Source organism: Chanodichthys erythropterus, unplaced genomic scaffold (genome assembly GCF_024489055.1).
Source record: "Chanodichthys erythropterus isolate Z2021 unplaced genomic scaffold, ASM2448905v1 ctg002040_np12, whole genome shotgun sequence".
Lineage (NCBI taxonomy): Eukaryota > Metazoa > Chordata > Actinopteri > Cypriniformes > Xenocyprididae > Chanodichthys > Chanodichthys erythropterus.
The window spans coordinates 145,001-172,500 of record NW_027125676.1 but is presented as its reverse complement, the minus strand read 5'-3'; the positions used below and the strand labels follow the sequence as shown (position 1 = coordinate 172,500).

Sequence of the window (27,500 nt, the reverse complement as noted above, 5' to 3'; positions counted from 1 at the left end):
GGGAAAGAGGTCACAGAGAGCCCAATGGCAAGCCAGGACGAGGAGATGGATACAAGCGATGGAAAGAGAGTGAGAAGGAAAAGAAAGAAGAAAGAAACGGAGGAGCATACCGCAGAAAGTAAGTGTCTGGATTAATCAAAATGGGGGAGATAATTCAAAAAACAATGATACTTTTTATGTGGGGCCTTATGAACATTGCCTGTTTAAATTGCAATGGATTAAGAGACGAAAGTAAGTTTGAAAATATAAAGGGATGTTTAAAAGCGGAGGTACTCTGTTTGCAAGAGACCCATTGGTCTGACGAAATAATGGACAATATAAGAAAGAGATGGGAAGGAGACATCTATGTCAATCATGGGAATGCAAAAGCCCGTGGAGTGGCAACTTTGATTAAAGGAGGTCGAATAAATAATGTGAAGCAAGCATACAAGGATGGCAATGGGAGATTGCTAGTGATTGATTTTATGTTTCACAACCAACTCTTTAGGTTGATAAACATTTATGCACCGAACATTGAAACTGAGAGGAGAGAGGTTTTTAAAGAAATGAAACCTTTGTGCAAAGGGAGTTGTATAGTGGTTGGCGACTTTAATGTGTGGTGCACAAGACTTGACGCATCAAGTAGTGCAAACTTTAAGTCTGATGTGTCAAGAAAGTTTTTAACTGACTGGATGCAAAATGAGGACGTGGTCGATGTCTGGAGGGAAGAGAACCCGTACAAAAAAGAGTTCTCTAGAAGACAATTGGTGATGGGGGTGTTGAAGCAAAGCCGCATAGACTTATGTTTAACAAAAAGAGAAATGTTAAAATATGTGAAAAATGTGAAATACAAGTTTGTGGGAATAAGTGACCATGCTATGATGGTGGTAAGGGTGGGTGTAACTAGGGAGGAGAAGGGTATGGGACACATGGGAATGTGGTGTTTGAATGCAGAACTTTTAAAGGAAGAGGCATACAGAGAGAACATCAGAAAATGTATACATTATGAAATGCAAAATGATTTATTTGATGAAAATGTATGTGAATGGTGGGAAATATTGAAAGGGAAAATTAAGAAAAGAAGCATTAGGTATGCAAAGCAAAGAGATTTTATGAGAAGGAGTAAAGCAGAGGATTTGGGAAATGAGATGAAGAGGGAAGTGGAAAAAATAGAGAGAAATCCAGAGCAAAGTAAAGAGAGGTATGAGCAGATAAAAGCAGAAATAGAATATTATGAAAAGGAAAAAAGCAAGGGCGCAATAATAAGAAGTAGAGCGCAGTATGCGCTAGAAGGGGAAAGAAGCACAAAATTCTTTTTAAACTTAGAAAAGAAAAAACAAAGGAAAAAGCATATAATAGAACTGGAAAATGAGAAAGGTGAGAAGGTTACCGATTATGTGGAAATAATAAAAGAAGCAGAAACATTTTATAAGAAGTTGTTTAAAAAAGAAGGGGTAAAACAGGAAAGTATGGAGGAAGTGTTGAATACTGTGGATGCAAGGTTAAGCGAAGACGAGAAAAACATATGTGAAAAAGACATAAGTATTGAAGAAATAAAAGAAGCTATAAAGCAGACTAAAAAGAATAAAAGTCCAGGCTCAGATGGGTTAACGCATGAATTTTATAAAACCTTTGAAGAGTTAATAGCGCCAATATTGGGGAAGGTTTTTAGGAGAATGGAAGAGAATGGGGAGATGCCTGAGTCAATGGGGTTAGGAATAATTACAATATTATATAAAAATAAAGGAAGTCCACTGAAGTTAGAAAATTATAGACCTTTAAGTCTACTAAACACAGACTACAAAATACTGACAAAAATACTGGCAAACAGGATAAAAGAGGTAGCAGGGTCAATAGTATCACCAAGCCAAGCTTACAGCATAAAAGGGAGGGACATAACCGATACAATCTGTACAATAAGGGATGTAGTAGAAGGGATGGGGAAGGATGGGAAGGGTGGTTTGATTTTATCTATAGATTTAAATAAGGCGTTTGACAGGGTAGAACATGGTTTTATAGAGCAGACAATGGGGAGATTTGGGTTTGGGGACAGGATGAAAAAGTGGATAAGATTAATATATGCAAATGCTAAAAGTTGCGTAAAAGTAAATGGGGTTTTAACTGACCCTTTTCATTTGGAAAGGTCAGTTAGACAAGGATGCCCACTGTCAGCAATTCTGTACTCGATAACAGCCGAGCCGCTGGCAACACTAATCAAAAAGGATAAAGAAATAAAAGGTATTGAGATGCCAAATGGGTTAATGAGTGTAATTCATCAATATGCAGATGACACTACTTTTACAGTCAGAGATATAGATAGCATAAATAAAATCAGAAAACAGATGGGAAAATATGGGGAAGCGTCAGGGGCAAAAATAAATGTGGGAAAATCGGAAATAATGAGCATAGGGCGAGAGGAGGTAGAAGGGATAGAAGTTCCTTTCAAAATAACGAAAGATTTTATAAAGATTTTAGGGGTAAACATAGGAGGGAATGCTAAAGAGGCAAGAGATGCTACATGGGCGGGAGTGCTAAATAAAATCAAACAAGTGCTACAGTTTTGGAGGCTAAGGGAGTTAAGATTAAGAGGTAAGGTGGTAGTTGCAAATTCCTTCTATTAACCAAGTGCAATTATGTGATAGGAGTAATTGACTTGCCAGATTGGGTTTTAAATGGAATAAAAGAAACTGTAAATACTTTTGTGTGGGGAGGGAAAGGGGTGAAAATATCTGCAAAAACTTTAATAGCAGATTATAGTGAGGGAGGTTTAAGGCTGACAGATTTGGGCACTAAAAGGAAGGCAATACGAGTCAAAACAATGAAAAAGTATTTATGTGATAAGGTAGAATATGGATGGAAGGGGTATATGAGAAAATACCTAAAAGAAGGTGGAGGATGTGGGGAGGAGGGAGTGTTCATGGCATTAAAAAAGACAATGATTGAAAAATTGCCATTGTATTACCAAGAAGTGTTTAATGCATGGGCTGAATTTGTGGAGAATGTAAAATATGAATGTGAGAACATAAACCAAATTCACAACCAGCCAATATTTCTGAACCCGAGAATTAAGAGGGGAGGGAAAATGTTATATAATAGACTGTTCATGAGAGCGGGTGTAAGGAAAGTAAAAGACTTGGCATATGAATATGTAAAGGGTTTTATGCCAAATAGGGCAATATATGACTGCGTGGTGGGGTGGAGTGATGAAATTGAGAAAGAAAAAGTGGACTGTGAATGTGAAAATATAAAAAAAGCTTGCCGGAGAAGTGGGTGGAAAGGATTGAAAGAGAAACCACTAAAGTGGGGGATTGGGGAATGCCTGAAATGTATATTGTTGAAAATGAGGGTAAAAAATTCTTGCGGGAAATAAATGTAAAAACAGTATATAAAATAATGGTAAAGAAAGAAATCAAAGCCCCTGCATCAGAGGCAGTGTGGCCAAGACTGTTTCCTGATTGGAAAGAAAAAACAGTATGGAGCAATTTAAATATAAAATACAATGGACTAGACTGTGAGAGTTTGGATTTTAAACTGAGACACAATAGGATATATTCAAAAGTGGTAATTCATCAAATAAATAAAAATGTAAGCAGAGTATGTGATGTATGTGAGACAGAGCCAGAAACTCTGATGCATATTTTCCTGGAGTGCAAGGAACTTGAGGACTTTCATGGAAAAATAAAAAAGATGATAAAAGATGGATTGGGTAAAGAGCCAGGGGGAAATGAATGGAAAAAAATGTTTTTATTTGGTGATTTGGTAAATTACAAAGACAAAAAGGTAAATTTGTGGAATTTAATGTTGAGTCATGCAAGGTATGCAATATGGGTGAGGAGGAACATGGCATATTTTGATAGGAAAAAAGTGAATGTAACTGAGATATTTGAAAATGCTGTGAGGAAAAATGTGTACATGATGTGGAAATACCTAAGTAAGGAAGAATTTGAAAAGGCATTTATAGAAGAAGGAGGATTTATATGTATAAAAGAAGGATTAAGCCTAAAATTTTGAAAAGGCATGGTTTGAGTTGAAGTTAAGAAAATGTTTGATATTTTTGTTTGTGACTTCTTTTGAATGCTTAAAATATATGTATTCTATGTTAATGTGAAAAGGTTTGAAAAGGTATGTTTTGAGTTAAGAAAATGTTTGATATTTATGATTGATTGTTTTTTGAGAGTTGCAAAAGTTATGTATTCAAGTTTAATGTGAGTTTGGAATGTAATGATCAGTTGAGTTATGTAAATATTATTTTTGTACTTTTTGATAATAAAAAAAAAAAAAAAAAAAAAAAGCACGCCCGATCTCGTCTGATCTCGGAAGCTAAGCAGAGTAGGGCCTGGTTAGTACTTGGATGGGAGACCGCCTGGGAATACCAGGTGCTGTAGGCTTTATGTTTTTCTGAAAGTATAAAGAATGTCTTAAATAGCCCACTCTTGGCAGCAGTTTTCGCTTACGGACATACCACTCTGAGCACGCCCGATCTCGTCTGATCTCGGAAGCTAAGCAGAGTAGGGCCTGGTTAGTACTTGGATGGGAGACCGCCTGGGAATACCAGGTGCTGTAAGCTTTATGTTTTTCTGAAAGTATAAAGAATGTCTTAAATAGCCCACTCTTGGCAGCAGTTTTCGCTTACGGCCATACCACTCTGAGGGCGCTATTGAGTCTGAAGGAAGTTGTTTGGCTGCAGTTTGGAGAGGAAGGCTCTCCACCATTTTGTGTTTTTTTTTGTTTGTTTGTTTTGTGAGTTTCTTTTTACTTTAAATTAGTTTTTTTGTTTTTGTTTCAGTTATAAACCACCTAACAGCAGCTTTTGCTGGCTGGAGGGTGGTTAAGCCTTTTTCTTTTTCTTTTCTCTTTTTTTTCGGACGGATAATGGATGACGACGCAGGACTGGCTGGAGAAACACGTATGGTAAACGACACTGGAATGGCAGGAGGACCACGCTTGGCAAACGACACTGGACTGGCACGAGGAACACGTATGGCAAACGACTCTGGACTGGATAAACGACTACGAGCTGGAAAGGAGAAAATTCAAGAAGTAAGAAATAAGTTTGTTGAACGGAAATATTTGAAAGAGGCTACTGTGATCGTGAACGTGGAAAAAGTGAATGAAGTGAGAGCGGAGGACATCATTAAAGCGGTAACAGAACAATGTGGACATGGCAAAATTTTAGCTGTAAGACCAAGACAAGGCAAGGAATATGAACTGACGATGGAAAAAGAGGAAACATGTGATAAACTAATTGAAGGACTGGAAGTTAAAGGAGTGATGTGTGAAGTGAAAAACCTGCAAAATCGTGATTATGTTGTTTCCTTCATGCACCTGCCCGTCTACCTGGATGATGGAAAAATTTTAGAAAAATTGGAGGGATGGGGTGTTGAGCCCATGAGTCAAATTAAAAGGAGATGCTACCCGGGCACCGATATTGAGGACGGGACAAGGTTCCTTAAAGTCCGATTCCCCAAGGAGGTGGCATCCCTGCCATACAGCACGAGGCTTGACACAGCCGAGGGCCAGCAGTACTTCCGGGTGATGCACAGCCATCAGGTGAAAACCTGTAGGCTGTGCATGAGCCCGGAGCACTTGCTAAAAGACTGCCCGACATTTACGTGCTACAAATGTGAGGAGAGGGGACACTTTGCAAGGGATTGCAATGCGGTTAGGTGCCCGGAGTGTCAAGAGGTTTTAAATAAATGTGAATGCTGGATGGAGGGAGAGGAAGGAGGAAGGGAAAAACAGGTAGGCGGACAGGTGCATGAAGGAAACAACGAGGAGGATGGACAAACTGATGAACGACAAGAGGAAGAAGAACAGAGCAACAGTGAGGAAGGGGAAAGAGAAAAAGACAACAGTAAAAATGATGAACAGACAACGGAGCAGGATACTCAAGGGACTGAAATGGAAATATCGGACAGTTTTAATACTTTTATGGAGGACGTGGAGAGAGATGGACATGGAAGGATGGATCAAAATAAGGAAACGGACAGTGAAGAAGAAATAAAGACAGACAGCATGGACAAGGACAGAGGGGGAGAGGACAAATAAGAAGAAGAGCATTGAAGGTAAAACCAAATTTGGAAGGTGCAAGGAAAAAAATAATGACAAAAAGTAACAAATATGACGTGTTAAGAGGCTTGGAGGGAGACAATGGTGAATAATGGTTTTTAAGTATTTATCTGTATTTCTTTTAATGGTTTTAAGTTGTGTTACTTTTAATGCAAGGGGACTGTTGGACATTGGGAAATTTGAAAAAGTAAAAGAGAAATGTAAAAGGGAAGATATTATAGCATTACAAGAAACAAACTGGAGAGAAAATGTTATGTTTGATTATAAAAAGAGATGGGATGGTGGTATTTTATATAATAATGGCGATGGGAGGTTTGGAAGAGGTGTGGCTTTTTTAATGAAGGATGATGTTTTTAAAGTGAGTAAAATTGTGTATAAGGACAGGTTGGGGAAGTGTATTGTAGTAGAGACGAAATATGAAGGAAGAGATTTGATTTTAGTAAATGTACATGCACCAGTGGAGGAGAAGGAAAAGAAAGAGTTTTTTAATGTTTTAAGAAATATTGTAAAGAAGTATAAAGAAATAATAATGATGGGAGATTTTAACACGGTTTTTAGCAAGCAAGATATGGCTGAAGGAATGGTTTTTAAAACGGATACGGGAAGAAAAGAATTAAAAGCATTAATGAAGGAAAATGATTTGATAGATGTGTGGAGAGAAAGGAATGAACAGAAAAAAGAATTTTCAAGGAGACAAATAGTGGGGAGTTTTGTATGCCAAACTAGAATTGACTTTGTTTTATGTAGTAGAAATGTGGAGAATTTTATTGAAAAGATTAAGTATGAGGAAACAAGTTTTAGTGATCACAAGTTCTTATTTTTTATAGTGGACTGGAGTAAAATGCAAAGAGGGCCGGGAGTATGGATTTTAAATGTGCAGATTTTAAAGAATGAAGATTATGTTGCAAAAGTTAAAGAAATAATAGAAAAAGAAAAGGAAAATGGAATGTATGAAGAGGATAAGAGAATATGGTGGGAGAATGTAAAGTTTTTAATCAAAAAATTCTCGATCAAATATTGTAGTTTAATAAAGAGATGTAAGAGAAACAAAGAAAGAGAAATAAAAGCAAGTTTGGAAAAGGAATTGAATAAAGAAGATAAAGACATACAAAAGATAAGGGAGATAGAGGGAAAATTAAAGGAAATAGAAGAAAAAGAATACGAGGGAGCGATGCTAAGAAGCAAAGCAAAATATGTGGTGGAGGGAGAAAAATGTACAAAGTTCTTTTTTGATCTAGAAAAAAAGAAGGGGAAAGCTGAAACGATTAAAGAAATAAGAGGGAAAAATGGGGAAATTGTAGAAAGTAATGAAAAGATTTTAGAAGAAATAAGGTATTTTTATGAGGATCTATTTAGTGCAAGAGGTGTGGAAGAGGAGGAAAAAAAGAAATGTTTAAATCAGATAAAAGCAAAGGTAGGCGAGCAAGACAAAAAAGAATGTGACCAAGAAATCAGAGAAGAAGAGATAGAAAGAGCAATAAGTCAACTGAATAAAAAGAAAAGTCCAGGAATAGATGGTTTGGGAACGGAATTTTATGTATGTTTTAAAGGAGTTTTAGTAAAGATTTTAAAGGATGTTTTTAAAGTTGTTTTTGAAAAAGAAGAAATGAATGAAAGAACAAGGATGGGGTTAATGAAACTAGTATATAAAAGGAAAGGAGAGAAAGTAGATTTAAAAAACTATAGACCGATCACGATGCTGAACACAGATTTTAAGATTTTAGCAAAGATTTTAGCAAACAGGTTAAAAGAAGTAATGCCAAGTATAATTAAAACAAATCAAGCATATGGTGTAAAAGGAAGAGACATAGCTGACATAACGATGAGTATAAGAGACAACATTTGGTATATGAAAGAAAAAAATGAGGAAGGATATGTAATTAGTTTGGATTTCGAGAAAGCGTTTGATAGGGTTGAGCACAGATATTTATTTGAGGTTTTAAGGAGTTTTGGTTTTGGTGAGAATTTTATTAAATGGATTGAGATTTTATATAAGGGTGCACTAACAAGAATTAAATGTAATGGGTTTTTAACAGACTGTTTTAAAATCACACGTTCAATTAGACAGGGTTGTCCTCTCTCTGCTTTATTATATTCACTTGTATCAGAACCATTAGGATTGGCAATTAGGGGTAAAGAAGGAATAATAGGGATTGAAATTGAAGAAAACAGGGCTGAGGGGAAAGTATTTCAATATGCTGATGATACGACGATAATTGTAAAGGGAAAAGGGAGTGTTAAAGAAGTAATGAATGTTGTAAAAGAGTATTGTAGAGGATCTGGAAGTAAAGTAAACGAAGATAAAACAGTATATATGAGATTTGGTAAAGCTATGGTTTTAACGGATTGTTTTAATTTTAAGGAAGTGGACGAAATGAGGATTTTAGGAGTTTTAATGGGGAAGAATGAGAGGAAAGTAAGGGATGAAATGTGGGAGCAACTAGTTACAGATATAGAGAGGAGGTTAAATTTTTGGAAATTAAGAACTTTAAATTTAAAGGGGAAGGTTTTAATATTAAATGTTTTAATGGTTTCTAAATTGTGGTATGTTTTATATGTGTCTGAAATGCCGTTATGGACAGAGCAGAGGTTGAAGAAATGCTTTCTTGACTTTTTATGGGAGGGGAAACCAGCGAGAATTGCACATAACACGATTTTAGGGGCGGTGGAAAAGGGAGGCTTAGGTTTAATGGATGTGGAACAACGAAAAAATGCTTTGAGAGTAAAAATTGTTAAGAAATACCTAAATGAAGAAAACAAAACTGAGTGGAAGAAAACAATGAAATACTTTTTAAATAAATGTGGTGGTTTTAACATGGGGGATGGAATTTTATGGATGAAAACAAAATTATGGATGACTGAAGGATTACCTGCATTTTATAGAGAAATTTTTAGTGCTTGGGGAAAGTTTTTAACGAAAATTGAATATGATCCGCATGGGAGAGAAAGCATTTTAAATCAACCTCTGTTTTTAAATAACAACATTTTAAAACAAGGGAAAGAAATATTTTTTAAGAAATGGATGGAAGTGGGAATTACAAGAGTGAGAGATGTTTTATATGAGTTTAAAGAGGGGTTTTTACCAACACAATATGTTTTCGATGCAATGGAAGTGGCAAAAGAAGAATACAGCAAACAAGAAATAACAAATAAATATGAAATCATTAAAAATGCAATACCAAAGGACTGGATTAAAAGAATTGAGTGTGTGGAAGAAGAGCCAAAAGAAAAGAACATCTATGTGAAACTTGGGGGAAATTGTGTGATTTTAAAGAATGTACTGTAAAAATGTTTTATTGTGTTTTTAGAGATGGTGTTTTTAAAGAACCAATTGTAAATAAGTACTGGGTGGAGAAATTTAAAGATTTAAAAGAAGAGAGTATATGGAGAAACATGAGAGGAAAATGTGTGGAGACAAAATTGGAATGTTTGGAGTATTTTATAAGACATAAAGTGGTTTTTACTGAGTATATTTTAAATAAAATCGGGATGACACAAAATGCAATGTGTAAAGTGTGCCAAGAAAAAGAAGAATGGATTTTACATATGTTTTTATATTGTAAAGAATTGGAGGATTTTTAAAGAAATGTAAATGTGTGATTAAAGAATTGACTGTGGAGTGGGATGAAAATGTAATGGAATGGAACAGAGTGGTGATGTTTGGTTGGGAGAAGAAGTGTCGGAACAAAAAGTTTATAAATCTGTGGGTAATGTTGATGAAAAGTGCAATATGGGAAAGAAGAATTGTGGCGAAAAAAGAAAAAATTGTGTTGGATGTTTGGACTGTGTTTAAAAGGAAAACAGAAGTGTACATGGAAAGACTTTATGTGTATTTTAAATGTGAAAATATGTTGGATGTTTTTTATCATGTTTTTACCCCTCAAGTTTGTTGTGTTTTAAAAGAATTAATGTGGAAGCTGCCAGGAAGTGAAGGAGAATATTGAATTAATTTATGTAAAGGTATGATGTAAGGTGGTGTATGATATGTGATGTAAAGGTGATTGTATAAGAATAACTGTAATTTTTATTGTTTTATTTATTCCATTGTATTTTATTGATCTGATCTCCCTCCAAGACCGACAAGTTTTGTAAGAAAATGTTTGATGTATGATATGTGATGTAAAGGTGAAATGTGATGTAAAGGAGAAATGTGATGTAAAGGAGATTTGTGATGTAAAGGAGATTTGTGATGTAAAGGAGATTTGTGATGTAAAGGAGATTTGTGATGTAAAGGAGATTTGTGATGTAAAGGTGATTGTGTAAGAAAAACTGTAATTTTTATTGTATTATTTATTGTATTGTATTTTATTGATTGAAATTTCTTAATAAAAAAAAAAAAAAAGCACGCCCGATCTCGTCTGATCTCGGAAGCTAAGCAGAGTAGGGCCTGGTTAGTACTTGGATGGGAGACCGCCTGGGAATACCAGGTGCTGTAAGCTTTATGTTTTGTTTCAAAAAAAAAAAAAAAAAAAAAAGAGTGTCTGAATACCTTAAGTAGCCCACTCTTGGCAGCAGTTTTCGCTTACGGCCATACCACTCTGAGCACGCCCGATCTCGTCTGATCTCGGAAGCTAAGCAGAGTAGGGCCTGGTTAGTACTTGGATGGGAGACCACCTGGGAATACCAGGTGCTGTAAGCTTTATGTTTTGTTTAAAAAAAAAAACAAAACAAAAAAAAACAAAAGAGTGTCTGAATATCTTAAGTAGCCCACTCTTGGCAGCAGTTTTCGCTTACGGCCATACCACTCTGAGAGCGCTCTAGAGCAAATTGAAGGTGTGTGTGTGACTTCAGTAAGGAGAGACAGTCTTTTCAAAAGATTTATTGTTTAAATTTGTTTTGTTTATTTGTATCTGAAGATTAGTTTTTGAGTTAGAAGGTACGCGTTTAAGCTCCAAGCGGTTGATCCGCTTGGAGGCGTTACCAGTTTTTTGTTTCTACCTTGGTTAGAACAATGGATGGACCACATGGCAAAGATTTAGGAATGGCAGGAGGACGGGAAGAGCTGTATGAGCGAAATGGAGCGGATAAAGGGTCAAGAAGTGAGAATGATGTAAACATGGATCATGAAGGACAAAGGAACATCAGGAGACAAGTGGAGTATTTGAAAGAAGCGACCGTGGTGATTGATTTGATGGACAACAAGGAGGTAAAAGCAGATGACATAATCAAAGTAGTTACAGAGAAGATTGGATTTGGAAAGCTGTTGGCAGTGAGGCCCAAGCATGGTAAAGAATATGAGCTGACCTTTGAAGGAACAGAGTCTTGTGAGGTCTTATTGGATGGACTGGAAATAAAAGGACAATTCTTCGAGGTTAGGAGGTTGGAGGTAAAGGAGCATATCGTGTCTTTTCTTCATCTGCCAGCATATTTGGTGGATGAGGTGATTGAGGGCAAATTGAAGTTTTGGGGGGTCACGCCCATGACAAAAATAAAGAGAAGAGTCTATCCTGGAACGAACATTGTGGATGGGACAAGGTATGTGAAAGTCAAATTTCCAAAAGAGGTTACGTCACTGCCTTATAGCGCAAAATTTGAAACGGTGGATGGCGCACAGTATTTTAGGGTAATTCATGATGGGCAGGAAAAGCTCTGTCGTATGTGTCTGCAGCCGGGGCACATCTTCAAAGACTGTCCTGATTTTAAATGCTTTGAATGCTATGAGCAAGGGCATTTTGCTAAAAACTGTAAGGCAGATAAATGTCCTGATTGTAGGAAAGCATTTATGAGATGCGATTGTGAAAGTGAACATGAAGAGGAAAATGACGAAAATGAAAAAGGTGAAACTGAGAACAATGTGGAAATGATGGACAGTGCCAATTACGAAGAAGAGGGGGATGGGTCTGTGGAAGACACTGTGGAAGGCAGTAAAAGGCATGAGCAAGGAAAAGGGGGAGATAAGGAGTTAGGTAGAGGGGAGGGGGGTCAGAGGGAGGGAAGTATGGAAGAGGGGTTGGGGAGTACAGTGGATGATACAATAAAGGAGAGGAGAGAGGACAAAAATGAGAAGGAACAAGTAGAGGAATGCATAAAAGTGAATTTGGAAGAATTGAGGAGGGGAATGAAAAGAGGAATGAGGGATGTTAAATTAAATGTACAAAAAGGGTACGAAAGAGGGCAGAGAAGGAGAATGCACTCAGGTACAGAGGAAGGAGGAGCTTCAATGGAGGAAGGGGGAGAAGAGAATGAAACATGAATGTGTTGTTGCTAATGGCTTTATGTATTGTTTCACTCAATGTGAGGGGATTAACAAGTGTGGATAAATTTGAAAACATGAAAGAGCTATGCAAAAAAGCTGATGTAATATTATTGCAAGAAACATTTTGGAAAGATGAAATGATGGACAGTTTTAAAAGAAGATGGAAAGGAGGAATTTTCTATAATAATGGTGAAGGGGGGAAGGGGAAAGGTGTTGCTATTTTATGTAAAAGAAGCATGAGTGATGATGTGGAAATCATGTATCGGGATGATGAAGGAAAGTGTATTATTGTGAAAATAGTTATAGGAGGGGAAAATGTTTTTTTGTGTAATGTCCATGCACCAAATGCAGAGGCTGAAAAGGAAATGTTTTTTATGAGTTTAAATGGCTTGGTGGAAAAATGGGAAAGGTTAATTTTAATGGGTGATTTCAACACAATATTCAGTAGAATTGATATAACAAATGCTATGGTTTATAAAAGAGACAGGGGGAGAGAAGAATTGCTAAAATTAATGGATAAATATAATCTTATAGATATATGGAGGGAGATGAATGAGGGGGTAAGGGACTTTTCAAGACGACAGCTGGTGAATGAACAGATGAAGCAAAGTAGAATAGATTTCATGTTGATCAAAAGAGACATGAAGAGAGAGATTGATAAGATTTATTATAAGATGACTTCTATAAGTGACCATGGAATGGTAATAGTGCATTTGAATGAAAAGGGTGTGGAGAGAGGTAAGGGGATATGGTGTTTAAATAATGAACTTTTAAAAGATGAAGGGTATAAGATGAAGATAGAAGAAATAATAACAAATGAGAGGAAGAATAGAATGTATGAAGAGGATAAGAGGGTATGGTGGGATAGTGTAAAATATGAGATAAAGAAATATTCAATAAGGTATAGTATTTTGATACAAAAAGCTAAGAGGAATGAGGAGAAAATGGTTAGAAATACTTTGAAAGAAGAACTTCAAAAAGAAAATGGCGATATAGACAAGATTTTAGTATATGAGAACAGACTAAAGGAGATTGAAGGGGAAAAATGTAAGGGAGCAATGATAAGAAGTAGAGCAAAAAACGTAATAGAAGGGGAAAGGTGCACAAAATTCTTCTTTACCTTAGAGGAAAACAGGCAAAAGGCTGACATAATAAAGGAGATTTTAAAAATAGATGGAAGTAGAGTGAAAGGAATCAAAGATATATTGGGAAGTGTAAAAGAGTTTTATGCAAGTCTTTTTAAAAGTGAAGGGACTCAGGATAAAGAAAAACAGTTTTTATTAAGTAGAGTTAAAGCAAAAGTAAATGAAGTGGATAAAGAAATGTGTGATAGAGATTTTTTAAATGAAGAAATAGAGGTTGCAGTTTCACAGCTGAATAATGGGAAAAGTCCGGGGGCGGACGGGTTAACAAGTGAATTTTATAAGACATTTAGGAATATTTTAATACCAGTTTTGAAAGAAATATACAAGGAAATTTATGAAATAGGGGAAGCCAGCCAAGGGATGAGAGTTGGGATGGTGAAATTAATTTTTAAGAAAAGGGGGGATTCAGCAGACTTAAGGAATTATAGGCCTATTTCAATGTTAAACACAGATTTTAAAATTTTAGCTAAAGTTCTAGCAAATCGATTAAAGAAAGTTTTACCACAGATTATAACAACAAATCAAGCATATTCAATTATAGGGAGGGAAATCACAGATACGGTTTGTAATATAAGGGATAAAATTAGTTATATGATAGAAGACAAAAAAGAAGGATATATGGTGAGTTTAGACTTAGAGAAAGCTTTTGATAGGGTTGAACATGATTATTTATTTGAACTTTTAAAACATTTTGGCTTTGGGAATAATTTTATAAAATGGATTAAAGCTTTATATAAAAGCCCAATTAGTTTTGTAAAGTGTAATGGTTTTATGACGGAAGTTTTTACAATATCAAGGTCAATCAGACAGGGATGCCCTCTCTCGGCACTATTATACAGTATCGTAGCTGAACCGTTGGGTTTAGCAGTGGCAGAAGATATAAATATTAAAGGAATTAGTTTTGGGGGAAAAGAGAAAGAACAAAAAATCTATCAATATGCGGATGATACAACCTTGATTTTAAAGGATATAGAGAGCATTGAAAGGGCTATGGGAAAAATTAAAAAATATTGTAGAGGTTCGGGAGCAAGAATTAACATAGAAAAATCTGTAGTTATGAGAATAGGGACAGCAAAACAACTACCGGGAGTTCTTAATTTTAAAGAAGAGACAAAAAATATGAAAATTTTAGGAATTAGAATTGGAAAGGATGAAAAGAAAACGAGAGACATAATATGGGATGAAATTGTAGGAAGCATGGAGAGAAGGTTGAATTTCTGGAGACAACGATTGCTGAACTTAAGAGGAAAAATTTTGATAGTGAATGCTCTGATGCTTTCTAAAATGTGGTATGCTTTAGAGGTCACCTCTTTACCAATCTGGGCTCATAAGAGGGTGAAAAAGTGTATTTTAAATTTTATATGGGAGGGGAAACCCGCAAAAATTGCGTATGATACTCTAATAGGACCTGTCCAAGAGGGAGGTTTAGGGTTGCTAGATCCAATTATAAGAATGAAGAGTCTGAGGGTTAAGACAATGAAGAAATTTTTAAATACAGATAACAAACAAGAGTGGAAGGATGGAATGAAATACTTTTTAAATAAGTGTGGAGGTCTTAATATGGGGGAGGGAATAATTTGGATGAAATTGAAGGAGCACATGTTAAAGGGGGTACCAGAATTTTATAGAGAAGTTTTAGGGGCATGGAAGGAATTCCTATCAATAGTTGTATACAAGCCAGAAGGAATGAATGAGTTTTTAAATCATCCATTGTTTTTAAACTCCAATATTTTATATGAAGGAAACGAATTATATTTTAAACAGTAGATTGCAGCAGGGCTAAGTAAAGTGAGGGATGTTTTATATGAGGTTATAGATGGTTTTATACCATTACAGGGTATAATAGATGAAATAGAGGAGACTGGGGAAGAGGTGGAAAGGGTTATTGTTAAGCAACAATTTGATAAAATTAAAAATGCAATACCGAAAGAATGGATAGATGGAATAGGGAAGAAAATTGAAGGGAGGGGAAAGGTTGAAGTGTTTCTAAAAGAAACTGGAAACAAAATGTCAATTTTATCATGTTCACTCAAGTTGTTTTATAATTTTTTTAGAAAGAGGATTTTTGTTCAACCAAAGGCAAACGGTTTTTGGAGTAGGCTTTTTCCGGGAACAGAAAACGAAAACATTTGGGAGAATCTGAGAGTTAATTTTATGGATCCAATGATTGAGAATTTTAATTTTCTTTTAAGACATAATGTAATTTATACCAAAATGAGATTGTGCAAAATGAAAATTGTACAGAATGCAAGGTGTGATGTTTGTGAAATGGAAGATGAGGGTTTTTTGCATTTGTTTTTATTGTGTTTGAGTCTTCAAGATTTTATGGGAGAAATTAAAAGCTTCATAGAAAGAATTTTGGGAGAAAAAATCAAACAACCTAATGAATGGAATAAAGTATTTTTACTTGGATTAAGAGGAAGAGAGAAGAATAGATATATAGTCAACTTTATTTTAAATGTGGCAAGATATGCAGTATGGTGCAGACGAAATGTCATGAAAGGGAAAAAAGGTAATATAAATATGTGGGTTTTCTTTAGGAGAAAATTAGAGGGGCATATACAGATATTGTATGAATATTTTAGCATGAAGGGGCAAACTGAGATGTTCTATAAAATAATTGCAGGGAATGACACAAGGGTACTGGAATGTTTTAAGGAATATAAGATAAATATGCCGATCTAATGATGATTGATTTGTGTCTTTGTATCTATGAATGTAGGTATCTAACATTATACTATGTGATATGCTGAAAATGTATTTGTGTGAGTGTAAGATGTGAAAGTTTTATAATAAAAAAAAAAAAAAAAAAGCACGCCCGATCTCGTCTGATCTCGGAAGCTAAGCAGAGTAGGGCCTGGTTAGTACTTGGATGGGAGACCGCCTGGGAATACCAGGTGCTGTAAGCTTTATGTTTTGTTTCAAAAAAAAAAAAAAAAAAAAAAAAGAGTGTCTGAATACCTTAAGTAGCCCACTCTTGGCAGCAGTTTTCGCTTACGGCCATACCACTCTGAGCACGCCCGATCTCGTCTGATCTCGGAAGCTAAGCAGAGTAGGGCCTGGTTAGTACTTGGATGGGAGACCGCCTGGGAATACCAGGTGCTGTAAGCTTTATGTTTTTCTGAAAGTATAAAGAATGTCTTAAATAGCCCACTCTTGGCAGCAGTTTTCGCTTACGGCCATACCACTCTGAGCACGCCAGATCTCGTCTGATCTCGGAAGCTAAGCAGAGTAGGGCCTGGTTAGTACTTGGATGGGAGACCGCCTGGGAATACCAGGTGCTGTAAGCTTTATGTTTTTCTGAAAGTATAAAGAATGTCTTAAATAGCCCACTCTTGGCAGCAGTTTTCGCTTACGGCCATACCACTCTGAGCACGCCCGATCTCGTCTGATCTCGGAAGCTAAGCAGAGTAGGGCCTGGTTAGTACTTGGATGGGAGACCGCCTGGGAATACCAGGTGCTGTAAGCTTTATGTTTTGTTTCAAAAAAAAAAAAAAAAAAAAAGAGTGTCTGAATACCTTAAGTAGCCCACTCTTGGCAGCAGTTTTCGCTTACGGCCATACCACTCTGAGCACGCTAGAGGGAGTTAGCGAGCAACAGGAAGTGAGGTGGCAGCAGTCAGGAGAGGAAGGCTCTCCATTTTGTTTTTTTCCTTTTTCTGTTTTGTTTTTTTGTATTTTGTACTTTCAGTTAGTTTTTTTGTTGTTGTTTTTTTCTTTTCTAAACCACCTAACAGCAGCATCTTGCTGTCTGGAGGGTGGTTAAACCTTTTTCTTTTTTTGTTTTCTCAAAATGGACGGATTAACGGATAATGACACTGGACTGGCTGGAGGAAGACGCTTGGTTACCGACACTGGACTGGCAGGAGAAACACGCATGGCAAATGACATCGGACTGGCAGGAGGAACACGCACGGCAATGGACATGGGACTGGCAGGAGGAACACGCACGGTAAACGACACTGGACTAGATAAACGACTACGAGCAAGGAATGAAAGGAACCCACAAGTAAGAGGGAAGTTTGGTGAAAGGAAATATTTAAAGGAAGCTACAGTTATTGTGAACGTGGAGAATGTGATTGAGGCGAGAGCGGAGGACATTATTAAAGCAGTAACGGAACAATGTGGACATTGTAAAATTTTAGCACTAAGACCAAGACAAGGTAAAGAATATGAACTGACGATGGAGAAGGAGGAAACGTGTGATAAACTAATTGAAGGACTGAAAATTAAAGGAGTAATGTGTGAAGTGAAAAACCTGCAAAACCGTGATTATGTTGTTTCCTTCATGCACCTGCCCGTCTACCTGGAGGATGAAAAAATTTTAGAAAAATTGGAGGGATGGGGTGTTGAGCCCAAGAGTCAAATTAAAAGGAGATGCTACCCGGGCACCGATATCGAGGACGGGACAAGGTTCCTTAAAGTCCGATTCCCCAAAGAGGTGGCATCCCTGCCATACAGCACGAGGCTTGAGACAGCCGAGGGCCAGCAGTACTTCCGGGTGATGCACAGCCATCAGGTGAAAACCTGTAGGCTGTGCATGAGCCCGGACCACTTGCTAAAGGACTGCCCATCGTTCACGTGCTACAAATGTGAGGAGAGGGGACATTTTGCAAGGGATTGCAATGCTGTTAGGTGCCCGGAGTGTCAAGAGGTTTTAAATAAATGTGAATGCTGGATGGAGGGAGAGGAAGGAGGAAGGGAAAAACAGGTGGGCGGACAGGTGCATGAAGGAAACAACGAGGAGGATGGACAAACTGATGAACAACAAGAGGAAGAGGGACAGAGCAACAGAGAGGAAGGAGAAAGAGAAAAGGACAACAGTAATAATGAGGAACAGACAACGGAGCAGGACACTCAATGGACGGATATGGAAATATCGGACAGTTTTAATAATTTTATGGAGAACGCGGAGAGAGATGGACAAGGAAGGATGGATCAAAATAAGGAAACGGACAGTGAAGAAGAAATAAAGACAGACAGCATGGACAAGGACAGAGGGGGGAGAGGACAAATAAGAAGAAGAGCATTGAAGGTAAAACCAAATTTGGAAGGTGCAAGGAAAAAAATAATGACAAAAAGTAACAAATATGACGTGTTAAGAGGCTTGGAGGGAGGCAATGGTGAATAATGGTTTTTAAGTATTTATTTGTATTTCTTTTAATGGTTTTAAGTTGTGTTACTTTTAATGCAAGGGGACTGTTGGACATTGGGAAATTTGAAAAAGTAAAAGAGAAATGTAAAAGGGAAGATATTATAGCATTACAAGAAACAAACTGGAGAGAAAATGTTATGTTTGATTATAAAAAGAGATGGGATGGTGGTATTTTATATAATAATGGAGATGGGAGGTTTGGAAGAGGTGTGGCTTTTTTAATGAAGGATGATGTTTTTAAAGTGAGTAAAATTGTGTATAAGGACAGGTTGGGGAAGTGTATTGTAGTAGAGACAAAATATGAAGGAAGAGATTTGATTTTAGTAAATGTACATGCACCAGTGGAGGAGAAGGAAAAGAAAGAGTTTTTTAATGTTTTAAGAAATATTGTAAAGAAGTATAAAGAAATAATAATGATGGGAGATTTTAACACGGTTTTTAGCAAGCAAGATATGGCTGAAGGAATGGTTTTTAAAACGGATACGGGAAGAAAAGAATTAAAAGCATTAATGAAGGAAAATGATTTGATAGATGTGTGGAGAGAAAGGAATGAACAGAAAAAAGAATTTTCAAGGAGACAAATAGTGGGGAGTTTTGTATGCCAAACTAGAATTGACTTTGTTTTATGTAGTAGAAATGTGGAGAATTTTATTGAAAAGATTAAGTATGAGGAAACAAGTTTTAGTGATCACAAGTTTTTATTTTTTATAGTGGACTGGAGTAAAATGCAAAGAGGGCCGGGAGTATGGATTTTAAATGTGCAGATTTTAAAGAATGAAGATTATGCTGCAAAAGTTAAAGAAATAATAGAAAAAGAAAAGGAAAATGGAATGTATGAAGAGGATAAGAGAATATGGTGGGAGAATGTAAAGTTTTTAATCAAAAAATTCTCGATCAAATATTGTAGTTTAATACAGAGATGTAAGAGAAACAAAGAAAGAGAAATAAAAGCAAGTTTGGAAAAGGAATTGAATAAAGAAGATAAAGACATACAAAAGATAAGGGAGATAGAGGGAAAATTAAAGGAAATAGAAGAAAAAGAATACGAGGGAGCGATGCTAAGAAGCAAAGCAAAATATGTGGTGGAGGGAGAAAAATGTACAAAGTTCTTTTTTGATCTAGAAAAAAAGAAGGGGAAAGCTGAAACGATTAAAGAAATAAGAGGGAAAAATGGGGAAATTGTAGAAAGTAATGAAAAGATTTTAGAAGAAATAAGGTATTTTTATGAGGATCTATTTAGTGCAAGAGGTGTGGAAGAGGAGGAAAAAAAGAAATGTTTAAATCAGATAAAAGCAAAGGTAGGCGAGCAAGACAAAAAAGAATGTGACCAAGAAATCAGAGAAGAAGAGATAGAAAGAGCAATAAGTCAACTGAATAAAAAGAAAAGTCCAGGAATAGATGGTTTGGGAACGGAATTTTATGTATGTTTTAAAGGAGTTTTAGTAAAGATTTTAAAGGATGTTTTTAAAGTTGTTTTTGAAAAAGAAGAAATGAATGAAAGAACAAGGATGGGGTTAATGAAACTAGTATATAAAAGGAAAGGAGAGAAAGTAGATTTAAAAAACTATAGACCGATCACGATGCTGAACACAGATTTTAAGATTTTAGCAAAGATTTTAGCAAACAGGTTAAAAGAAGTAATGCCAAGTATAATTAAAACAAATCAAGCATATGGTGTAAAAGGAAGAGACATAGCTGACATAACGATGAGTATAAGAGACAAAATTTGGTATATGAAAGAAAAAAATGAGGAAGGATATGTAATTAGTTTGGATTTCGAGAAAGCGTTTGATAGGGTTGAGCACAGATATTTATTTGAGGTTTTAAGGAGTTTTGGTTTTGGTGAGAATTTTATTAAATGGATTGAGATTTTATATAAGGGTGCACTAACAAGAATTAAATGTAATGGGTTTTTAACAGACTGTTTTAAAATCACACGTTCAATTAGACAGGGTTGTCCTCTCTCTGCTTTATTGTATTCACTTGTATCAGAACCGTTAGGATTGGCAATTAGAGGTAAAGAAGGAATAATAGGGATCGAAATTGAAGAAAACAGGGCTGAGGGGAAAGTATTTCAATATGCTGATGATACGACGATAATTGTAAAGGGAAAAGGGAGTGTTAAAGAAGTAATGAATGTTGTAAAAGAGTATTGTAGAGGATCTGGAAGTAAAGTAAACGAAGATAAAACAGTATATATGAGATTTGGTAAAGCTATGGTTTTAACGGATTGTTTTAATTTTAAGGAAGTGGACGAAATGAGGATTTTAGGAGTTTTAATGGGGAAGAATGAGAGGAAAGTAAGGGATGAAATGTGGGAGCAACTAGTTACAGATATAGAGAGGAGGTTAAATTTTTGGAAATTAAGAACTTTAAACTTAAAGGGGAAGGTTTTAATATTAAATGTTTTAATGGTTTCTAAATTGTGGTATGTTTTATATGTGTCTGAAATGCCTTTATGGACAGAGCAGAGGTTGAAGAAATGCTTTCTTGACTTTTTATGGGAGGGGAAACCAGCGAGAATTGCACATAACACGATTTTAGGGGCGGTGGAAAAGGGAGGCTTAGGTTTAATGGATGTGGAACAACGAAAAAATGCTTTGAGAGTAAAAATTGTTAAGAAATACCTAAATGAAGAAAACAAAACTGAGTGGAAGAAAACAATGAAATACTTTTTAAATAAATGTGGTGGTTTTAACATGGGGGATGGAATTTTATGGATGAAAACAAAATTATGGATGACTGAAGGATTACCTGCATTTTATAGAGAAATTTTTAGTGCTTGGGGAAAGTTTTTAACGAAAATTGAATATGATCCGCATGGGAGAGAAAGCATTTTAAATCAACCTCTGTTTTTAAATAACAACATTTTAAAACAAGGGAAAGAAATATTTTTTAAGAAATGGATGGAAGTGGGAATTACAAGAGTGAGAGATGTTTTATATGAGTTTAAAGAGGGGTTTTTACCAACACAATATGTTTTCGATGCAATGGAAGTGGCAAAAGAAGAATACAGCAAACAAGAAATAACAAATAAATATGAAATCATTAAAAATGCAATACCAAAGGACTGGATTAAAAAAATTGAGTGTGGGGAAGAAGAGCCAAAAGAAAAGAACATCTATGTGAAACTTGGGGAAAAATTGTGTGATTTTAAAGAATGTACTGTAAAAATGTTTTATTGTGTTTTTAGAGATGGTGTTTTTAAAGAACCAATTGTAAATAAGTACTGGGTGGAGAAATTTAAAGATTTAAAAGAAGAGAGTATATGGAGAAACATGAGAGGAAAATGTGTGGAGACAAAATTGGAATGTTTGGAGTATTTTATAAGACATAAAGTGGTTTTTACTGAGTATATTTTAAATAAAATCGGGATGACACAAAATGCAATGTGTAAAGTGTGCCAAGAAAAAGAAGAATGGATTTTACATATGTTTTTATATTGTAAAGAATTGGAGGATTTTTTAAAGAAATGTAAATGTGTGATTAAAGAATTGACTGTGGAGTGGGATGAAAATGTAATGGAATGGAACAGAGTGGTGATGTTTGGTTGGGAGAAGAAGTGTCGAAACAAAAAGTTTATAAATCTGTGGGTAATGTTGATGAAAAGTGCAATATGGGAAAGAAGAATTGTGGCGAAAAAAGAAAAAATTGTGTTGGATGTTTGGACTGTGTTTAAAAGGAAAACAGAAGTGTACATGGAAAGACTTTATGTGTATTTTAAATGTGAAAATATGTTGGATGTTTTTTATCATGTTTTTACCCCTCAAGTTTGTTGTGTTTTAAAAGGATTAATGTGGAAGCTGCCAGGAAATGAAGGAGAATATTGAATTATTTATGTAAAGGTATGATGTAAGGTGGTGTATGATATGTGATGTAAAGGTGTTTGTATAGGAATAACTGTAATTTTTTATTGTTTTATTTATTGTATTGTATTTTATTGATCTGACCTCCCTCCAAGACCCACAACTTTTGTAAGAAAATGTTTGATGTATGATATGTGATGTAAAGGAGAAATGTGATGTAAAGAAGATATGTGATGTAAAGGAGATTTGTGATAAAAAAAAAAAAAAAAAGCACGCCCGATCTCGTCTGATCTCGGAAGCTAAGCAGAGTAGGGCCTGGTTAGTACTTGGATGGGAGACCGCCTGGGAATACCAGGTGCTGTAAGCTTTATGTTTTTCTGAAAGTATAAAGAATGTCTTAAATAGCCCACTCTTGGCAGCAGTTTTCGCTTACGGCCATACCACTCTGAGCACGCTCGATCTCGTCTGATCTCGGAAGCTAAGCAGAGTAGGGCCTGGTTAGTACTTGGATGGGAGACCGCCTGGGAATACCAGGTGCTGTAAGCTTTATGTTTTTCTGAAAGTATAAAGAATGTTTTAAATAGCCCACTCTTGGCAGCAGTTTTCGCTTACGGCCATACCACTCTGAGCACGCCCGATCTCGTCTGATCTCGGAAGCTAAGCAGAGTAGGGCCTGGTTAGTACTTGGATGGGAGACCGCCTGGGAATACCAGGTGCTGTAGGCTTTATGTTTTTCTGAAAGTATAAAGAATGTCTTAAATAGCCCACTCTTGGCAGCAGTTTTCGCTTACGGCCATACCACTCTGAGGGCGCTATTGAGTCTGAAGGAAGTTGTTTGGCTGCAGTTTGGAGAGGAAGGCTCTCCACCATTTTGTGTTTTTTTGTTTGTTTGTTTTGTGAGTTTCTTTTTACTGTAAGTTATTTTTTTTGTTTTTGTTTTAGTTTAAAACCACCTAACAGCGGCTTTGCTGGCTGGAGGGTGGTTAAACCCTTTTTTTCTCTTTTGCTATCATGGACGGATTAATGGACAACGATACTGGACTGGCTGGAGGAAGACGCATGGCAAACGACACTGGACTGGCAGGAGGACCACGCACGGCAAACGACTCTGGACTGGCGGGAGGAAGACGAACGGCAAACGACACTGGACTGGCAGGAGAACCACGAACGGCAAATGGCACTGGACTGGCAGGAGGACCACGCACGGCAAATGACACTGGACCGAATAAACGACTAAGAGCTGGAAATGGAAAAAATGATGAAGTAAGAGAAAAGTTTGTTGAACGAAAATATTTGAAAGAAGCTACAGTTATTTTGAATGTGGAAAATGTGATTGAAGTGAGAGTGGAGGACATTATTAAGGCGGTAACAGAACAATGTGGACATGGAAAAATGTTAGCACTAAGACCAAGACAAGGTAAAGAATACGAACTGACAATGGAAAAAGAAGAAGAGTGTGACAAACTAATTGATGGACTGACAATAAAGGGAGTGAACTGTGAGGTGAAAAATTTGCATAACCGGGATTATGTTGTTTCCTTCATGCACCTGCCCGTCTACCTGGATGATAAAGAAATTTTACAAAAATTGGAGGGATGGGGAGTTGAGCCCCTTACCAAAATTAAGAGAAGATGCTATCCGGGCACTGACATTGAGGACGGAACAAGGTTCCTGAAAGTGCGTTTCCCCAAAGATGTGGCATCATTGCCATACAGCACGAAGCTGGAAACAGCAGAAGGGCAGCAATACTTTAGGGTGATGCACAGCCATCAGGTGAAGACTTGTAGGCTGTGCATGAGCCCAGACCACCTATTGAAGGACTGCCCGAATTTTACGTGCTATAAGTGTGAAGAAAGGGGACATTTTGCACGAGATTGCAATGCGGTCAGGTGCCCGGAGTGTCAGGGAGTTTTAAACAAATGTCTCACTGTCAACAAATGTCAAACAAAACACTCAATGGACGGAAATGGAAATATCGGACAGTTTTAATATTTTTATGGAGGACGTGGAGAGAGATGGACATGGAAGGATGGATCAAAATAAAGAAATGGACAGTGAAGGAGAAATAAAGTTGGACAACATGGACAAAGACAGAGGCGGGAGAGGACAAAGAAGAAGAAGAACAGTGAAGGTAAAACCAAATTTGGAAGGTGCAAGGAAAAAAATAATGACTGAAATGAACAGATATGATGTGTTAAGGGGCTTGGAAGGAGAAAATGGTGAATAATGGTTTTTAAGTATTTATTTGTCTTTCTTTTAATGGTTTTAAGTTGTGTTACTTTTAATGCAAGGGGACTGATGGACATGGGGAAATTTGAAAAAGTAAAAGAAAAATGTAAAAGGCAAGACATTATTGCACTGCAAGAAACGAACTGGAGAGAGAATGTGATGAATGATTATAAAAAGAGATGGGATGGTGGTATTTTATATAATAATGGAGATGGGAGGTTTGGGAGAGGTGTGGCTTTTTTAATGAAGGATGATGTTTTTAAAGTGAGTAAAGTTGTGTACAAGGACAGGTTGGGGAAATGTATGGTAGTAGAGACAAAATATGAAGAAAGAGATTTGATTTTAGTAAATGTACATGCACCAGTGGAGGAGAAGGAAAAGAAAGAGTTTTTTAATGCTTTAAGAAATATTGTAAATAAGTATACAGAAATAATAATTATGGGGGATTTTAATACAGTTTTTAGTAAACAAGATATGGCTGAGGGAATGGTTTTCAAAACTGATACGGGAAGGAAAGAATTAAAAGCATTAATGGAGGAAAATAATATGATAGATGTGTGGAGGGAAAGGAATGAACAGAAAAAAGAATTTTCAAGGAAACAGATAGTGGGAAGTTTTGTATGCCAAACCAGAATTGATTTTGTTTTATGTAGTAGAAATGTGGAGAATTTTATTGAAAAGATTAAGTATGAGGAAACAAGTTTTAGTGATCACAAGTTTTTATTTTTTATAGTGGACTGGAGTAAAATGCAAAGAGGGCCGGGAGTATGGATTTTAAATACGCAGGTTTTAAGGAATGAGGATTATGTGGCAAAAGTTAAAGAAATTATAGAAAAAGAAAGGGAAAATGGAATGTATGAAGAGGATAAGAGAATATGGTGGGAGAATGTAAAGTTTTTAATCAAAAAATTCTCGATCAGATATTGTAGCTTAATACAGAAATGTAAAAGATACAAAGAAAAAGAAATAAAAGTAAGTTTGGAAAAGGAATTGAATAAAGAAAATAAAGACATACAAAAGATAAAGGAAATAGAGGGGAAACTGAAAGAAATAGAAGAAAAAGAATATGAGGGAGCAAGGCTAAGAAGCAAAGCAAAATATGTGGTGGAAGGAGAAAAATGTACAAAGTTCTTTTTTGATCTGGAAAAAAAGAAAGGGAAAGCTGAAACGATAAAGGAAATAAGAGGAAAAAATGGGGAAATTGTAGAAGGGAATGAGAGAATTTTAGAAGAAATAAAGTATTTTTATGAGGATCTATTTAGTGCAAGAGGGGTGGAAGAGGAGGAAAAAAAGAAGTTGTTGAATCAGATAAAAGCAAAAGTAAGCGAGGAAGACAAAAAAGAATGTGACCAAGAAATCAGAGAAGAAGAGATTGAAAGAGCAATAAATCAACTGAATAAAAAGAAAAGTCCAGGTATAGATGGTTTGGGAACTGAATTTTATACATGTTTTAAAGAAGTTTTAGTAAAGATTTTAAAAGAGGTTTTTATAGACATTTTTGAGGAAGAAGAAATTAATGAAAGAACAAGAATGGGGTTAATGAAACTAGTATACAAAAAGAAAGGAGAAAAAGTAGACTTAAAAAACTATAGACCAATTACAATGTTGAACACCGATCTTAAGATTTTAGCAAAGATTTTAGCAAACAGATTAAAAGAAGTAATGCCAAGTATAATTAAAACAAATCAAGCGTATGGAGTAAAAGGAAGAGATATAGCCGACATAACGATGAGTATAAGAGATACAATATGGTACATGAAAGAAAAAAATGAAGAAGGATATGTAATTAGTTTGGATTTTGAAAAAGCGTTTGATAGGGTTGAGCACAGATATTTATTTGAGGTTTTAAAGAGTTTTGGTTTTGGCGAGAATTTTATTAAATGGATTGAGATTTTATATAAGGGAGCACTAACAAGGGTTAAATGTAATGGGTTTTTAACAGACTGTTTTAAAATCACACGGTCAATTAGACAGGGTTGTCCGCTTTCTGCGTTATTATATTCACTTGTTTCAGAACCGCTAGGATTGGCAATTAGACAAAAAGAGGGAATACATGGGATTGAAATAGAAGAAAATGAAGCTGAGGGGAAAGTTTTTCAATATGCTGATGATACGACAATAATTGTAAAGGGAAAAGGGAGTGTTAAAGAAGTAATGAATGTTGTAAATGAGTATTGTAGAGGGTCTGGAAGTAAAGTAAATGAGGACAAAACAGTATATATGCGATTTGGTAAAGCTATGGTTTTAAGAGATTGTTTTAAGTTCAAGGAAGTTGAAGAAATGAGGATTTTAGGAGTTTTAATGGGGAAGAATGAAAGGAAAGTGAGAGATGAAATGTGGGAGCAACTAGTTACAGATATAGAGAGGAGGTTAAATTTTTGGAAATTAAGAACTTTAAACTTGAAGGGGAAGGTTTTAATTTTGAATGTTTTAATGGTTTCTAAACTTTGGTATATTTTATATGTGTCTGAAATGCCGTTATGGACAGAACAGAGGTTGAAGAAATGTTTTCTTGACTTTTTATGGGAGGGGAAGCCAGCGAGGATTGCACATAACACGATTTTAGGAGCGGTGGAAAAGGGAGGCTTAGGTTTAATGGATGTGGAACAACGAAAACATGCTTTGAGAGTTAAAATTGTTAAGAAATACCTAAATGAAGAAAACAAAACTGAGTGGAAGAAGACAATGGAATACTTTTTAAATAAATGTGGTGGTTTTAACATGGGGAATGGAATTTTATGGATGAAAACAAAAATTTGGATGACAGAAGGATTACCTGGTTTTTATAGAGAAATTTTTAGTGCTTGGGGAAAGTTTTTAGCAAAAGTAGAGTATGACCCACATGGGAGAGAAATCATTTTAAATCAACCTCTGTTCTTAAATAGCAATATTTTAAAACAAGGGAAAGAGATATTTTTTAAG

General features: G+C 35.9%; 7 non-coding genes across 7 annotated transcripts; all 7 read left to right on the top strand.

Annotated features, from left to right (window-relative positions):
• Positions 1–4,427: 4,427 nt before the first annotated feature.
• On the top strand, positions 4,428–4,546 carry LOC137016880 (5S ribosomal RNA). Its single transcript, XR_010894451.1, has one exon. It is a non-coding gene; the product is annotated as a 5S ribosomal RNA (ribosomal RNA).
• Positions 4,547–10,568: 6,022 nt separating this feature from the next.
• Positions 10,569–10,687, top strand: LOC137016588 (5S ribosomal RNA). Its single transcript, XR_010894165.1, has one exon. It is a non-coding gene; the product is annotated as a 5S ribosomal RNA (ribosomal RNA).
• Positions 10,688–16,381: 5,694 nt separating this feature from the next.
• On the top strand, positions 16,382–16,500 carry LOC137016761 (5S ribosomal RNA). Its single transcript, XR_010894334.1, has one exon. It is a non-coding gene; the product is annotated as a 5S ribosomal RNA (ribosomal RNA).
• A 60-nt stretch (positions 16,501–16,560) lies between these two features.
• Positions 16,561–16,679, top strand: LOC137016873 (5S ribosomal RNA). Its single transcript, XR_010894445.1, has one exon. It is a non-coding gene; the product is annotated as a 5S ribosomal RNA (ribosomal RNA).
• A 60-nt stretch (positions 16,680–16,739) lies between these two features.
• Positions 16,740–16,858, top strand: LOC137016760 (5S ribosomal RNA). The gene has a single exon (XR_010894333.1). It is a non-coding gene; the product is annotated as a 5S ribosomal RNA (ribosomal RNA).
• A 5,918-nt stretch (positions 16,859–22,776) lies between these two features.
• On the top strand, positions 22,777–22,895 carry LOC137016843 (5S ribosomal RNA). Its single transcript, XR_010894415.1, has one exon. It is a non-coding gene; the product is annotated as a 5S ribosomal RNA (ribosomal RNA).
• A 60-nt stretch (positions 22,896–22,955) lies between these two features.
• LOC137016840 (5S ribosomal RNA) lies at positions 22,956–23,074 on the top strand. Its single transcript, XR_010894412.1, has one exon. It is a non-coding gene; the product is annotated as a 5S ribosomal RNA (ribosomal RNA).
• Positions 23,075–27,500: the final 4,426 nt, after the last annotated feature.